Below are 15,625 nucleotides of genomic sequence, written 5' to 3'. Positions count from 1 at the left end.
CAAATAGCTAGGATGTTTAACCGAGAGAGGTCCCAGAAAGTGATCTATATAGAGGGAGATGTTATAAGTCGCGCTACTACAGTCCGATACAATGGGCCTCCCTGACGGGATCACGTTTGGTACTGTCCACGTCTGGGGATCTTTATGGATCTTCGGAAGGAGGTAAAACTGTCTATTCCGAGGTTCATCTGGGCCATATAGAAAATCCCTTTGTTTTGCAGTAATATATTTTTTATTATATAATTTACTCACAATACTACGAACTTGGAATTGTGTGTTTTGTTGAATACTATTCTCAATAGCTCTGTAGTATTTGCCATTAGCCAGCTGTCTATTAGCTTCCAGAACATATTGATGTTTATCCAAAATCACAATCTTGGAACCCTTATCTGCTGGTTTAAAAATAATGTTTTTATTTTGTTGAAGTTCCTTAATCACTTCCATGTCCTCACCTCCAACACCATCAGTACCCCTGCTCCACGGTCGGAATCCAGCAGAATCCCGCAAGTCGGCTTCAATTAACTTTCTCACTCTCTCATCCAACTGGCCCCAAGTGGGTTCCCAATTGGATGGTAGCGTAAGACGAGTCCTACAGTCCCCATCCTTTTTATCCTCACCAAAATGGTCCAAGAGTTTAATCCTCCTGTGATATAAGGAAATATCCCTCCATAACTCCTCCCTATCTAGTGTATTTGGGGTTGGAATGTAAGAAAGCCCTTTCTCCAATAGTTCTATTTGTCGCACAGTGGGTCGGAATAAGGTTGATAAATTTAATATATTACTCCCCTCAGCACACCAACCGTGTTTAGAGGATTTCAAATCATGTATCCCATCTGTGGGTGAATCAGAGTCCAATTGAATACTATTAGGTGGATCAGTGAAAGACTGTAAACGGAAGATGGAAGACTGTTTCTCCCTATAGTGGTCCCGAGTAAGGTCTGAAGGGCGATCCCCCATATTAGGCTCAATAGGAGTTAAAAATCCAATTTCAATTCACTGCACCAATGCTTGAATATTCGCCCCGCCGTTTCCTGAGTCCAGTGGATGTTATCTGTGACCGTATGGAATTGGTCCTCGGCTATACGGCTTATTACAGGCAAACGCTTCAGCGCGAAGTCATTAACAATGTCTAAGTTGTATTTCTGCTCCTGAGGTAGAAGGTGCGAATAGTTAATCAGTGGGAAATAAATATTCGCATTGGGGAAAACAGACTGAGCCTTCCTGTAGAGCATTCTAAGTTGTTTTATGGATGTTTTATGTGGGTCCTGGTCTCTATTGTTAATACCCACCGACAGCACCACCAGCTTCACCAGTGCATGCGGAGGGGTTTTTTCCAGGATCTGATTAAAGTGATAGAACGACGCGCCTGGATAACTATCAACCTGAATCTCTCCTGAGCAATGTGGTGGCATACGATAGAGGTTAGAATCCCCCAGAAACCAAATTGGTTTGTTACATTTAAATTGCCAATCCATGATCTTTCTCCCTTTTCGGGCCTTATGGGTATTCGGAAAATGTACATATTTGTCTTTCTCTCTTTCAGTCATTTGATTTGAGTTGTTTAGTTTTTGATGTAAGGTTGCCGCTGACACATTTAGGGAGCCCGCAACAAGAGTAATTTTTGGGTCAGATGAGGTCGTTTGCGTCCCACAGTCGGCATTATTGCCCTTGACCGGGCCCTGCATCATCATGTTGTTATTTCCCGTTACTCTTTTAGCGGTGTCTCGCTCTCCTGTTCTTGTGTCCATTACAGCGGCACTCCCTTCAGTCTGTAACCTGTATTTTACTGCTGTGGCAGTAGAATGAGAGAGAAGATGATGGTGAGTGCCACTCTCCTGGTCAAGGCCATGGATTTGTAAATCCGGGTCATTCTGAGAGACCACCACATTGCTCCTAACCTGTGTAGGCTGGTGAAGAGATACATTAGTAAGTTTTGTGAATCTCGGATGATGTTTATTTGGTCTTATATTGCCCTCGCTTTTATTGAGTTTACCAGCTGTTTCGATCCGATTACCCATATCTGTTGTAAAGTCACTATCAAATGTTGGAAAGGGAGGTCTATTTTCTGTCTCCCTATGTTGTTGATCTCTCTCCTCCACAACTCCTTGTCGTGAAGGCTGTAGGGTGGGGGGTGGAGAGACAGACCTCTTTTGGCTTCTATCAGCTTCACATGTCCCTGAATGGACCTGGGTGGGTGCAGCCAAATTATTTTCCTTGATTGTGGATATTGGTATTATAGGGGAGAGGGTTCGATTACGGGTCACCTCTAATGGCCCATTCATATGAGGGTCTGTTGTTAGTTCCTCTCCATACGGAGTGGACTGAGAGTCCCGTAGGGGTGGCTGGACCCTATCTAGGCCCTGGCTGTTCCTCCCTCTATCATCTAAGGCCGCAGCCGTTGGTCTAATCTGCTTCTCAACTATCACTTTAGGGTAGAGGGACCGGTGATGTTCTCGTTCTAGTCTTTGTAATGGTGGAAAGTCTCCTTCACTATCTATGTCAAAGTCTGATGTTGAGTTTCCCTCCAGTGACCTATCAGGGAATGATTCTGCATACACTGACCTATCAAGTGATTCTCCCTCCCCTGAGAAGAAGTTCTGTATAGTTTCCACAGTAGATTGAGTTAGTCTGGCCTTATATCTTTTTCCTGCCCAAGCAATTGCGATTCGAAGAGCATTTTCATTAAAGGCAAGGTTGGCATAGTTTGTAATCACATTAATATAGTGTTCTTGCAGCGCCAGTAAGTTGTTTTCTAACCACTGTTTAGTGTTCCTCTCTACTGCCCTATGAACCTCCTCAGAAGGTGAGGCTGGTTTAATGAAACTTGTGAGTTTAGTCACTTGTTTTGCCATCCCTCTTGGTGGATCTTTGTTTGCAATAGCTGAGTCTATGATTGCTTTATGATGAATTGCCTGTATTAATTTAAAATATTGTTTGGTCAACTGCCTGGTTTGAACATCCAAAGGTTGATAATTAGTAGATTGCTTGATTTGTCTAGGAAATCGAATCCCATTTCTATTCTTTTCCCTCCCCCTCTGCTCCCTCCCGTTCCTATTTCTATTGTGTATATTTGTCTGTGTGTCTGTGTCAAATCTCTCTGTCCGGCTGAAGTGGGCCGCTCCAGACCTGTTGGAAAAAGCCATAGTCAGTAGGAGGCCTACCTGGATGTGTCTGAAGGGTTCCTGAGCCGCCTTCTTCCAGAAATATGGAAACCTCTGGGCCTCTGTAGTCCTGGAGTGGAAAATCTGTCCTCAGATGGAAAAGGTTAGTTCCCACTCACAGTCACATTTGTGCTTGAAATAATCCCACAAGGAAGAAGTCTCTATTGCTTTCTTTAAGTTCAAAAAAAGAGTTTTTTTGTTCCTTCTCGTCCTAATCCACTTGTTTTCAGAATGGTTTTTCTTCTCTGTTAGGCTGAGAGGAATTTGCAGGCCGGCGAGATAAAGAGCCTCATACTGACATATTTAAAATCCAATTTATTTAACTGTATAGGATTAAAATCATTTAGATAAAAAATCAAAAGCCAAATTTTGGCAACTTACAGCTAGAAATCTGGGCTAAGGTCTAAAGTTTTGGCCCAATTCAGTCTTTTCTCCCTTACGTTTCGCAGGACATGCTGCTTCTTCAGAGGGATACACAGAGAGAGATGCACAGGTGTAATGATTTAAGGTCTTGAGGGTGGGAACCAAGTCCCGCCCCCAAAGCCTCAGAGCAAATGGAGATTGGTACATTCCATTTTCTCTTTCCTTAAGAGTGAGTCCTCATCTGATGAGACTTAAAGACATAAGGAGTTAATGAAGTAAATTAAGAAATTAAAAATAAAGAAATAAACGGTTTTTTCAATTAAAAAAGGAGAAAAAAAAGGGAAAGGGGAGTGGGATGGGAGGGGAAATAAACCAAAAAGGTTAGGGATTGAAATGGTTAGGATTAGGATAACAGATCTGGGGAGGGAGAATCACCAGTTTATTTTCAAAAAACAATTGGCAGGATTCAAATTAGTGTTTCACATACATCAAGGAGCCTCTAATGGTGCTGTCGGAATGGGCCAGAGACATGGAGGGAGGGCCAATCCAAAAACCTTTTAGGTTTAGGGCAGGAGAGTCAGGTACAAGCGGTTCTATTTTCCTTTTTTCAATGCTTCATATACAACTCATATACACACATTCACACATTCATGCAAACATCATACATATCCACAAGCACACCTGCATATGTACATTATCATGTACCAGATGTTATCTTATTTGCTGCCTTTTAATTAAATCTATAACAAAAAATTCATGTGTGTATGTATCTCCTTCCAAAAAATAAAGTTTATTTACTTCCTGTTCCTTTAATAATGGCATCACTTATAGTCAGTTTCCTTCCATTATACATTCCAGTTAGAGCTCCCAGGGGTTAAACACCACACACAGAAGTTCATATCCATGATTTTATGTTGAAATCTAAGATAATCCCCCTTCGGTTACTCTTACATGATGCTTATACATGATCAAAAGCTAAATGTCTCCCTCAAGTGGCTTTTCTGGGGACAGAATGATTAGAGGTGAAACAGGGTGAGGTGCCCAGGCTTCTGGCATCTGGCTAGGTTAGGTTAGGGGCCTATTGATCTTGTACAGTCACTGTTGTGAGTCCGGTGCACTGGCAACAGCTGCCTGGTCACTGTCACTCATGTCTCACCCCTTGTGGCAAACCAATCTATTATCACTCTCATTAGAGGAAGAAAAATTTAATTGAAGACACAATATTCTTTTTTTTGCCCCAGCATGTACCTCTCCAGCTTTTATTGTCATGTCAAGAGTCTCACAAAACAGCAATAATTGTCAATACAATTGAAAGGGAGCAATTCAGACTGCGTTCAGGCCCCGTGGATGTTGAGTTCGCAGTCTGGAAATCCACAATCTCTCATATCTCCTCCTCTGGCCCTCCGTCCATGTCGCACAGGTTTGAAGTCCCGTTATACTCAGATGTTGTAATGTGTGAATTTGGAAATGCAATACTAGTGGAGTGTCCAGTCCATTCCTCTCAATATTGTAAATATGTTGTTTTAACCTCTCCAACAGAGTTTGACCTGTTTCACCCACATAGAGTAAACAGCATTCTTCGCAACAGATGCAATAAACGATGTTGCTCGTGTTTAGGGACATTCTCTGTAAGATGGGTGCCCCTATTTTCCCATAAGGATTATACAAGAACCGTTTCGGTTTAAAGGCCCAATGATTGGGTTTCCCCGATCTTATACGTCTCATCTGTTCTGGCAACTTGGCCCTAACGAGCATATCTCTCAGATTCTTGTTCCTCCTGTGGGCTGAAATCACTCTGCAGTCTTGGAGTCGTATCAAGCCAGAGGTGTATTTCTTAAAATTTGTTTTGAGTTGATGATGCAATGGTAGATAAGAACGCGAGTAAGTGGTAACTAGTGGCATAAGTCTGTTCTGTTCTCCCTGTTGTATCTGATTTTGAGTCTGATTTCCCCTCATTGTATTAGAGTTTAGTCCAGCAAGGGTGCTGCTCTTAATTGTTCTAAGGAACCTACTAGAATATCCCCTCTTCCTGAGGCTCCGGAATAATATGCCAATTGCATCCTGAAGATCTGATTCCTTTGAAGAAATTCTATAGAACCTGATGATTTGGGACTTTATGATACCCTTAAAAGTGTGTTTGGGATGGTAGCTGCTCTTGTGCAAGAGAGCATGGCAATCTGTAGGTTTAAAATAAACCTTAGTGGAAATTTTCAGATTTTGACCCAGTTGTTCTAAAAATACTGTCGTGTCCAAGAAATTGACCTGTATTGGATGTATTTCATATTTAACTTTAATGGAGGGATGATGACTATTCAAGATGTTGATAAATTCAGTGAATTTATGTTCACCATGGGGCCACGCCCCTATGATGTCATCTAAGAACCTGAAATAGAAGGTTGGTTTATGCGGACACTTTCTCAGGGCCTCACATTCCCATTGGCTCATATATAGGTTAGCATAAGAAGGGGCATATCTATGTCCCATAGCTGTACCCTGAACCTGTAAATATTGTCTCCCCGCAAATTCAAAATCATTACACCTCAAACAGATTTCCAACAGCTGCAAGAGTTCTGCGTCCGGTCTCTTAGGATCTGGATACTGTTCCAAGATATTTTTTATTGTGCTTAAACCTAATTCTGTATTAATGTTTGTATAAAGACTTTCAATATCAATTGTGAAGAGTTGCGTATTTATTGGTAATCGTATTGGTTTGATAAGTTCCAAGAAGTGATATGTATCTTTCAAATAGCTAGGATGTTTAACCGAGAGAGGTCCCAGAAAGTGATCTATATAGAGGGAGATGTTATAAGTCGCGCTACTACAGTCCGATACAATGGGCCTCCCTGACGGGATCACGTTTGGTACTGTCCACGTCTGGGGATCTTTATGGATCTTCGGAAGGAGGTAAAACTGTCTATTCCGAGGTTCATCTGGGCCATATAGAAAATCCCTTTGTTTTGCAGTAATATATTTTTTATTATATAATTTACTCACAATACTACGAACTTGGAATTGTGTGTTTTGTTGAATACTATTCTCAATAGCTCTGTAGTATTTGCCATTAGCCAGCTGTCTATTAGCTTCCAGAACATATTGATGTTTATCCAAAATCACAATCTTGGAACCCTTATCTGCTGGTTTAAAAATAATGTTTTTATTTTGTTGAAGTTCCTTAATCACTTCCATGTCCTCACCTCCAACACCATCAGTACCCCTGCTCCACGGTCGGAATCCAGCAGAATCCCGCAAGTCGGCTTCAATTAACTTTCTCACTCTCTCATCCAACTGGCCCCAAGTGGGTTCCCAATTGGATGGTAGCGTAAGACGAGTCCTACAGTCCCCATCCTTTTTATCCTCACCAAAATGGTCCAAGAGTTTAATCCTCCTGTGATATAAGGAAATATCCCTCCATAACTCCTCCCTATCTAGTGTATTTGGGGTTGGAATGTAAGAAAGCCCTTTCTCCAATAGTTCTATTTGTCGCACAGTGGGTCGGAATAAGGTTGATAAATTTAATATATTACTCCCCTCAGCACACCAACCGTGTTTAGAGGATTTCAAATCATGTATCCCATCTGTGGGTGAATCAGAGTCCAATTGAATACTATTAGGTGGATCAGTGAAAGACTGTAAACGGAAGATGGAAGACTGTTTCTCCCTATAGTGGTCCCGAGTAAGGTCTGAAGGGCGATCCCCCATATTAGGCTCAATAGGAGTTAAAAATCCAATTTCAATTCACTGCACCAATGCTTGAATATTCGCCCCGCCGTTTCCTGAGTCCAGTGGATGTTATCTGTGACCGTATGGAATTGGTCCTCGGCTATACGGCTTATTACAGGCAAACGCTTCAGCGCGAAGTCATTAACAATGTCTAAGTTGTATTTCTGCTCCTGAGGTAGAAGGTGCGAATAGTTAATCAGTGGGAAATAAATATTCGCATTGGGGAAAACAGACTGAGCCTTCCTGTAGAGCATTCTAAGTTGTTTTATGGATGTTTTATGTGGGTCCTGGTCTCTATTGTTAATACCCACCGACAGCACCACCAGCTTCACCAGTGCATGCGGAGGGGTTTTTTCCAGGATCTGATTAAAGTGATAGAACGACGCGCCTGGATAACTATCAACCTGAATCTCTCCTGAGCAATGTGGTGGCATACGATAGAGGTTAGAATCCCCCAGAAACCAAATTGGTTTGTTACATTTAAATTGCCAATCCATGATCTTTCTCCCTTTTCGGGCCTTATGGGTATTCGGAAAATGTACATATTTGTCTTTCTCTCTTTCAGTCATTTGATTTGAGTTGTTTAGTTTTTGATGTAAGGTTGCCGCTGACACATTTAGGGAGCCCGCAACAAGAGTAATTTTTGGGTCAGATGAGGTCGTTTGCGTCCCACAGTCGGCATTATTGCCCTTGACCGGGCCCTGCATCATCATGTTGTTATTTCCCGTTACTCTTTTAGCGGTGTCTCGCTCTCCTGTTCTTGTGTCCATTACAGCGGCACTCCCTTCAGTCTGTAACCTGTATTTTACTGCTGTGGCAGTAGAATGAGAGAGAAGATGATGGTGAGTGCCACTCTCCTGGTCAAGGCCATGGATTTGTAAATCCGGGTCATTCTGAGAGACCACCACATTGCTCCTAACCTGTGTAGGCTGGTGAAGAGATACATTAGTAAGTTTTGTGAATCTCGGATGATGTTTATTTGGTCTTATATTGCCCTCGCTTTTATTGAGTTTACCAGCTGTTTCGATCCGATTACCCATATCTGTTGTAAAGTCACTATCAAATGTTGGAAAGGGAGGTCTATTTTCTGTCTCCCTATGTTGTTGATCTCTCTCCTCCACAACTCCTTGTCGTGAAGGCTGTAGGGTGGGGGGTGGAGAGACAGACCTCTTTTGGCTTCTATCAGCTTCACATGTCCCTGAATGGACCTGGGTGGGTGCAGCCAAATTATTTTCCTTGATTGTGGATATTGGTATTATAGGGGAGAGGGTTCGATTACGGGTCACCTCTAATGGCCCATTCATATGAGGGTCTGTTGTTAGTTCCTCTCCATACGGAGTGGACTGAGAGTCCCGTAGGGGTGGCTGGACCCTATCTAGGCCCTGGCTGTTCCTCCCTCTATCATCTAAGGCCGCAGCCGTTGGTCTAATCTGCTTCTCAACTATCACTTTAGGGTAGAGGGACCGGTGATGTTCTCGTTCTAGTCTTTGTAATGGTGGAAAGTCTCCTTCACTATCTATGTCAAAGTCTGATGTTGAGTTTCCCTCCAGTGACCTATCAGGGAATGATTCTGCATACACTGACCTATCAAGTGATTCTCCCTCCCCTGAGAAGAAGTTCTGTATAGTTTCCACAGTAGATTGAGTTAGTCTGGCCTTATATCTTTTTCCTGCCCAAGCAATTGCGATTCGAAGAGCATTTTCATTAAAGGCAAGGTTGGCATAGTTTGTAATCACATTAATATAGTGTTCTTGCAGCGCCAGTAAGTTGTTTTCTAACCACTGTTTAGTGTTCCTCTCTACTGCCCTATGAACCTCCTCAGAAGGTGAGGCTGGTTTAATGAAACTTGTGAGTTTAGTCACTTGTTTTGCCATCCCTCTTGGTGGATCTTTGTTTGCAATAGCTGAGTCTATGATTGCTTTATGATGAATTGCCTGTATTAATTTAAAATATTGTTTGGTCAACTGCCTGGTTTGAACATCCAAAGGTTGATAATTAGTAGATTGCTTGATTTGTCTAGGAAATCGAATCCCATTTCTATTCTTTTCCCTCCCCCTCTGCTCCCTCCCGTTCCTATTTCTATTGTGTATATTTGTCTGTGTGTCTGTGTCAAATCTCTCTGTCCGGCTGAAGTGGGCCGCTCCAGACCTGTTGGAAAAAGCCATAGTCAGTAGGAGGCCTACCTGGATGTGTCTGAAGGGTTCCTGAGCCGCCTTCTTCCAGAAATATGGAAACCTCTGGGCCTCTGTAGTCCTGGAGTGGAAAATCTGTCCTCAGATGGAAAAGGTTAGTTCCCACTCACAGTCACATTTGTGCTTGAAATAATCCCACAAGGAAGAAGTCTCTATTGCTTTCTTTAAGTTCAAAAAAAGAGTTTTTTTGTTCCTTCTCGTCCTAATCCACTTGTTTTCAGAATGGTTTTTCTTCTCTGTTAGGCTGAGAGGAATTTGCAGGCCGGCGAGATAAAGAGCCTCATACTGACATATTTAAAATCCAATTTATTTAACTGTATAGGATTAAAATCATTTAGATAAAAAATCAAAAGCCAAATTTTGGCAACTTACAGCTAGAAATCTGGGCTAAGGTCTAAAGTTTTGGCCCAATTCAGTCTTTTCTCCCTTACGTTTCGCAGGACATGCTGCTTCTTCAGAGGGATACACAGAGAGAGATGCACAGGTGTAATGATTTAAGGTCTTGAGGGTGGGAACCAAGTCCCGCCCCCAAAGCCTCAGAGCAAATGGAGATTGGTACATTCCATTTTCTCTTTCCTTAAGAGTGAGTCCTCATCTGATGAGACTTAAAGACATAAGGAGTTAATGAAGTAAATTAAGAAATTAAAAATAAAGAAATAAACGGTTTTTTCAATTAAAAAAGGAGAAAAAAAAGGGAAAGGGGAGTGGGATGGGAGGGGAAATAAACCAAAAAGGTTAGGGATTGAAATGGTTAGGATTAGGATAACAGATCTGGGGAGGGAGAATCACCAGTTTATTTTCAAAAAACAATTGGCAGGATTCAAATTAGTGTTTCACATACATCAAGGAGCCTCTAATGGTGCTGTCGGAATGGGCCAGAGACATGGAGGGAGGGCCAATCCAAAAACCTTTTAGGTTTAGGGCAGGAGAGTCAGGTACAAGCGGTTCTATTTTCCTTTTTTCAATGCTTCATATACAACTCATATACACACATTCACACATTCATGCAAACATCATACATATCCACAAGCACACCTGCATATGTACATTATCATGTACCAGATGTTATCTTATTTGCTGCCTTTTAATTAAATCTATAACAAAAAATTCATGTGTGTATGTATCTCCTTCCAAAAAATAAAGTTTATTTACTTCCTGTTCCTTTAATAATGGCATCACTTATAGTCAGTTTCCTTCCATTATACATTCCAGTTAGAGCTCCCAGGGGTTAAACACCACACACAGAAGTTCATATCCATGATTTTATGTTGAAATCTAAGATAATCCCCCTTCGGTTACTCTTACATGATGCTTATACATGATCAAAAGCTAAATGTCTCCCTCAAGTGGCTTTTCTGGGGACAGAATGATTAGAGGTGAAACAGGGTGAGGTGCCCAGGCTTCTGGCATCTGGCTAGGTTAGGTTAGGGGCCTATTGATCTTGTACAGTCACTGTTGTGAGTCCGGTGCACTGGCAACAGCTGCCTGGTCACTGTCACTCATGTCTCACCCCTTGTGGCAAACCAATCTATTATCACTCTCATTAGAGGAAGAAAAATTTAATTGAAGACACAATATTCTTTTTTTTGCCCCAGCATGTACCTCTCCAGCTTTTATTGTCATGTCAAGAGTCTCACAAAACAGCAATAATTGTCAATACAATTGAAAGGGAGCAATTCAGACTGCGTTCAGGCCCCGTGGATGTTGAGTTCGCAGTCTGGAAATCCACAATCTCTCATATCTCCTCCTCTGGCCCTCCGTCCATGTCGCACAGGTTTGAAGTCCCGTTATACTCAGATGTTGTAATGTGTGAATTTGGAAATGCAATACTAGTGGAGTGTCCAGTCCATTCCTCTCAATATTGTAAATATGTTGTTTTAACCTCTCCAACAGAGTTTGACCTGTTTCACCCACATAGAGTAAACAGCATTCTTCGCAACAGATGCAATAAACGATGTTGCTCGTGTTTAGGGACATTCTCTGTAAGATGGGTGCCCCTATTTTCCCATAAGGATTATACAAGAACCGTTTCGGTTTAAAGGCCCAATGATTGGGTTTCCCCGATCTTATACGTCTCATCTGTTCTGGCAACTTGGCCCTAACGAGCATATCTCTCAGATTCTTGTTCCTCCTGTGGGCTGAAATCACTCTGCAGTCTTGGAGTCGTATCAAGCCAGAGGTGTATTTCTTAAAATTTGTTTTGAGTTGATGATGCAATGGTAGATAAGAACGCGAGTAAGTGGTAACTAGTGGCATAAGTCTGTTCTGTTCTCCCTGTTGTATCTGATTTTGAGTCTGATTTCCCCTCATTGTATTAGAGTTTAGTCCAGCAAGGGTGCTGCTCTTAATTGTTCTAAGGAACCTACTAGAATATCCCCTCTTCCTGAGGCTCCGGAATAATATGCCAATTGCATCCTGAAGATCTGATTCCTTTGAAGAAATTCTATAGAACCTGATGATTTGGGACTTTATGATACCCTTAAAAGTGTGTTTGGGATGGTAGCTGCTCTTGTGCAAGAGAGCATGGCAATCTGTAGGTTTAAAATAAACCTTAGTGGAAATTTTCAGATTTTGACCCAGTTGTTCTAAAAATACTGTCGTGTCCAAGAAATTGACCTGTATTGGATGTATTTCATATTTAACTTTAATGGAGGGATGATGACTATTCAAGATGTTGATAAATTCAGTGAATTTATGTTCACCATGGGGCCACGCCCCTATGATGTCATCTAAGAACCTGAAATAGAAGGTTGGTTTATGCGGACACTTTCTCAGGGCCTCACATTCCCATTGGCTCATATATAGGTTAGCATAAGAAGGGGCATATCTATGTCCCATAGCTGTACCCTGAACCTGTAAATATTGTCTCCCCGCAAATTCAAAATCATTACACCTCAAACAGATTTCCAACAGCTGCAAGAGTTCTGCGTCCGGTCTCTTAGGATCTGGATACTGTTCCAAGATATTTTTTATTGTGCTTAAACCTAATTCTGTATTAATGTTTGTATAAAGACTTTCAATATCAATTGTGAAGAGTTGCGTATTTATTGGTAATCGTATTGGTTTGATAAGTTCCAAGAAGTGATATGTATCTTTCAAATAGCTAGGATGTTTAACCGAGAGAGGTCCCAGAAAGTGATCTATATAGAGGGAGATGTTATAAGTCGCGCTACTACAGTCCGATACAATGGGCCTCCCTGACGGGATCACGTTTGGTACTGTCCACGTCTGGGGATCTTTATGGATCTTCGGAAGGAGGTAAAACTGTCTATTCCGAGGTTCATCTGGGCCATATAGAAAATCCCTTTGTTTTGCAGTAATATATTTTTTATTATATAATTTACTCACAATACTACGAACTTGGAATTGTGTGTTTTGTTGAATACTATTCTCAATAGCTCTGTAGTATTTGCCATTAGCCAGCTGTCTATTAGCTTCCAGAACATATTGATGTTTATCCAAAATCACAATCTTGGAACCCTTATCTGCTGGTTTAAAAATAATGTTTTTATTTTGTTGAAGTTCCTTAATCACTTCCATGTCCTCACCTCCAACACCATCAGTACCCCTGCTCCACGGTCGGAATCCAGCAGAATCCCGCAAGTCGGCTTCAATTAACTTTCTCACTCTCTCATCCAACTGGCCCCAAGTGGGTTCCCAATTGGATGGTAGCGTAAGACGAGTCCTACAGTCCCCATCCTTTTTATCCTCACCAAAATGGTCCAAGAGTTTAATCCTCCTGTGATATAAGGAAATATCCCTCCATAACTCCTCCCTATCTAGTGTATTTGGGGTTGGAATGTAAGAAAGCCCTTTCTCCAATAGTTCTATTTGTCGCACAGTGGGTCGGAATAAGGTTGATAAATTTAATATATTACTCCCCTCAGCACACCAACCGTGTTTAGAGGATTTCAAATCATGTATCCCATCTGTGGGTGAATCAGAGTCCAATTGAATACTATTAGGTGGATCAGTGAAAGACTGTAAACGGAAGATGGAAGACTGTTTCTCCCTATAGTGATCCCGAGTAAGGTCTGAAGGGCGATCCCCCATATTAGGCTCAATAGGAGTTAAAAATCCAATTTCAATTCACTGCACCAATGCTTGAATATTCGCCCCGCCGTTTCCTGAGTCCAGTGGATGTTATCTGTGACCGTATGGAATTGGTCCTCGGCAATACGGCTTATTACAGGCAAACGCTTCAGCGCGAAGTCATTAACAATGTCTAAGTTGTATTTCTGCTCCTGAGGTAGAAGGTGCGAATAGTTAATCAGTGGGAAATAGGGTTAGGGTAGGGTTAGGGTTAGGGTTTAGGAAAGAGAAAGGGGACCCAGCAGCCGCTGGACCCCCTTGGAGGCACGCTCACGACGAATGAAGTGGGCAGATGTCCCCCGTTCAAAAAATTGCCCATATAGGGTGATAATTGGCCAACTGCGCATCGTTGGGCCGTCGCGACGTTTCGGCGTAACTTGGCCTTCTTCAAGCTGGCCCAACGTGTCTGTCTGTTTGTGTTTTCTGCCTGTCTTGGCTTTATACTGTCTGTCTCCACCCACTTTGGGTTTTCTGTTTTTTATTTAACTTTCTTTTCTTTCTCAGTTTGCTCTTTAACTTTTCTCTGTTTGTTCTTTAACTTTCTTTGCTTTATACTTCTGTTTCTCAACTTGTTCTTTTTCTCTGTTTGTTCTTTAACTTTCTTTGCTTTATACTTCTGTTTCTCAACTTGTTCTTTTTCTCTGTTTGTTCTTTAACTTTCTTTGCTTTTTCTTACTGTGCTCTCTTTGTTTTTTTTCTGTCCTTCTGTTGTTGTTTATCCTTTTTATATTTTTAAATGGCACCCCCTGCGTTATAGACATCCCGTCCTGTATTTTTCCTGTTTTGGCACCCCCTTCTTATTTATCCTTTCCAGTTCTGTGGCTTTTACGTGTTTCCATTATTTTTTGGCTTTTTTTTATTTTTTATTTTTAGGAGGGAGGGAGGGAGGGTTTTAGGGGTTAGGGTAAGGGCAGGAGGGAAGGAGTGGTTAGGGTTAGGGCAGGGAGGGCGGGTAGGGGAATCACCCACTCCACCGGGACCCGGCCGGTAAGGGTTTAGGAAAGAGAAAGGGGACCCAGCAGCCGCTGGACCCCCTTGGAGGCACGCTCACGACGAATGAAGTGGGCAGATGTCCCCCGTTCAAAAAATTGCCCATATAGGGTGATAATTGGCCAACTGCGCATCGTTGGGCCGTCGCGACGTTTCGGCGTAACTTGGCCTTCTTCAAGCTGGCCCAACGTGTCTGTCTGTTTGTGTTTTCTGCCTGTCTCGGCTTTATACTGTCTGTCTCCACCCACTTTGGGTTTCTGTTTTTTATTTAACTTTCTTTTCTTTCTCAGTTTGCTCTTTAACTTTTCTCTGTTTGTTCTTTAACTTTCTTTGCTTTATACTTCTGTTTCTCAACTTGTTCTTTTTCTCTGTTTGTTCTTTAACTTTCTTTGCTTTATACTTCTGTTTCTCAACTTGTTCTTTTTCTCTGTTTGTTCTTTAACTTTCTTTGCTTTTTCTTACTGTGCTCTCTTTGTTTTTTTTCTGTCCTTCTGTTGTTGTTTATCCTTTTTATATTTTTAAATGGCACCCCCTGCGTTATAGACATCCCGTCCTGTATTTTTCCTTTTTTGGCACCCCCTTCTTATTTATCCTTTCCAGTTCTGTGGCTTTTACGTGTTTCCATTATTTTTTGGCTTTTTTTTATTTTTTATTTTTAGGAGGGAGGGAGGGAGGGTTTTAGGGGTTAGGGTAAGGGCAGGAGGGAAGGAGTGGTTAGGGTTAGGGCAGGGTTAGGGTTAGGGGTTAGGGGTTAGGGGTTAGGGTTAGGGTAGGGGAATTGATTCCTCCTACGAGGGTAGAAGGAAGGTGCACGGGCCATCCCACGGGAGAACCCCCGATCCCTGTCTGGGTTCTCAAGGAAGGGACGTTGGCGTCGTCTTCCATAGCGGACTACTTGCCACTCGTCCGCCATGACGAGTGGTTTTTAATTTACAATTGTAAATATAAATGAAATAAAACAAACTTGTTTTTAAACAACTAAAAGAGAGCCCAAGGCTTCAAAATCCCTTAAAATAAAACACCGTAAATTCGGTTCCAAACAACTAAAAGAGAGCCCAAAGGCTTAAAAATCCCTGAAACTAAAATACCGTAAATTCGGTCCCAAAC

Source organism: Rhamphochromis longiceps, linkage group LG1 (assembly GCF_057381845.1).
Source record: "Rhamphochromis longiceps isolate RC_006_pf linkage group LG1, R_longiceps_female_GT1.1, whole genome shotgun sequence".
Classification (NCBI taxonomy): Eukaryota; Metazoa; Chordata; class Actinopteri; order Cichliformes; family Cichlidae; genus Rhamphochromis; species Rhamphochromis longiceps.
This window is presented reverse-complemented; position numbering follows the sequence as displayed.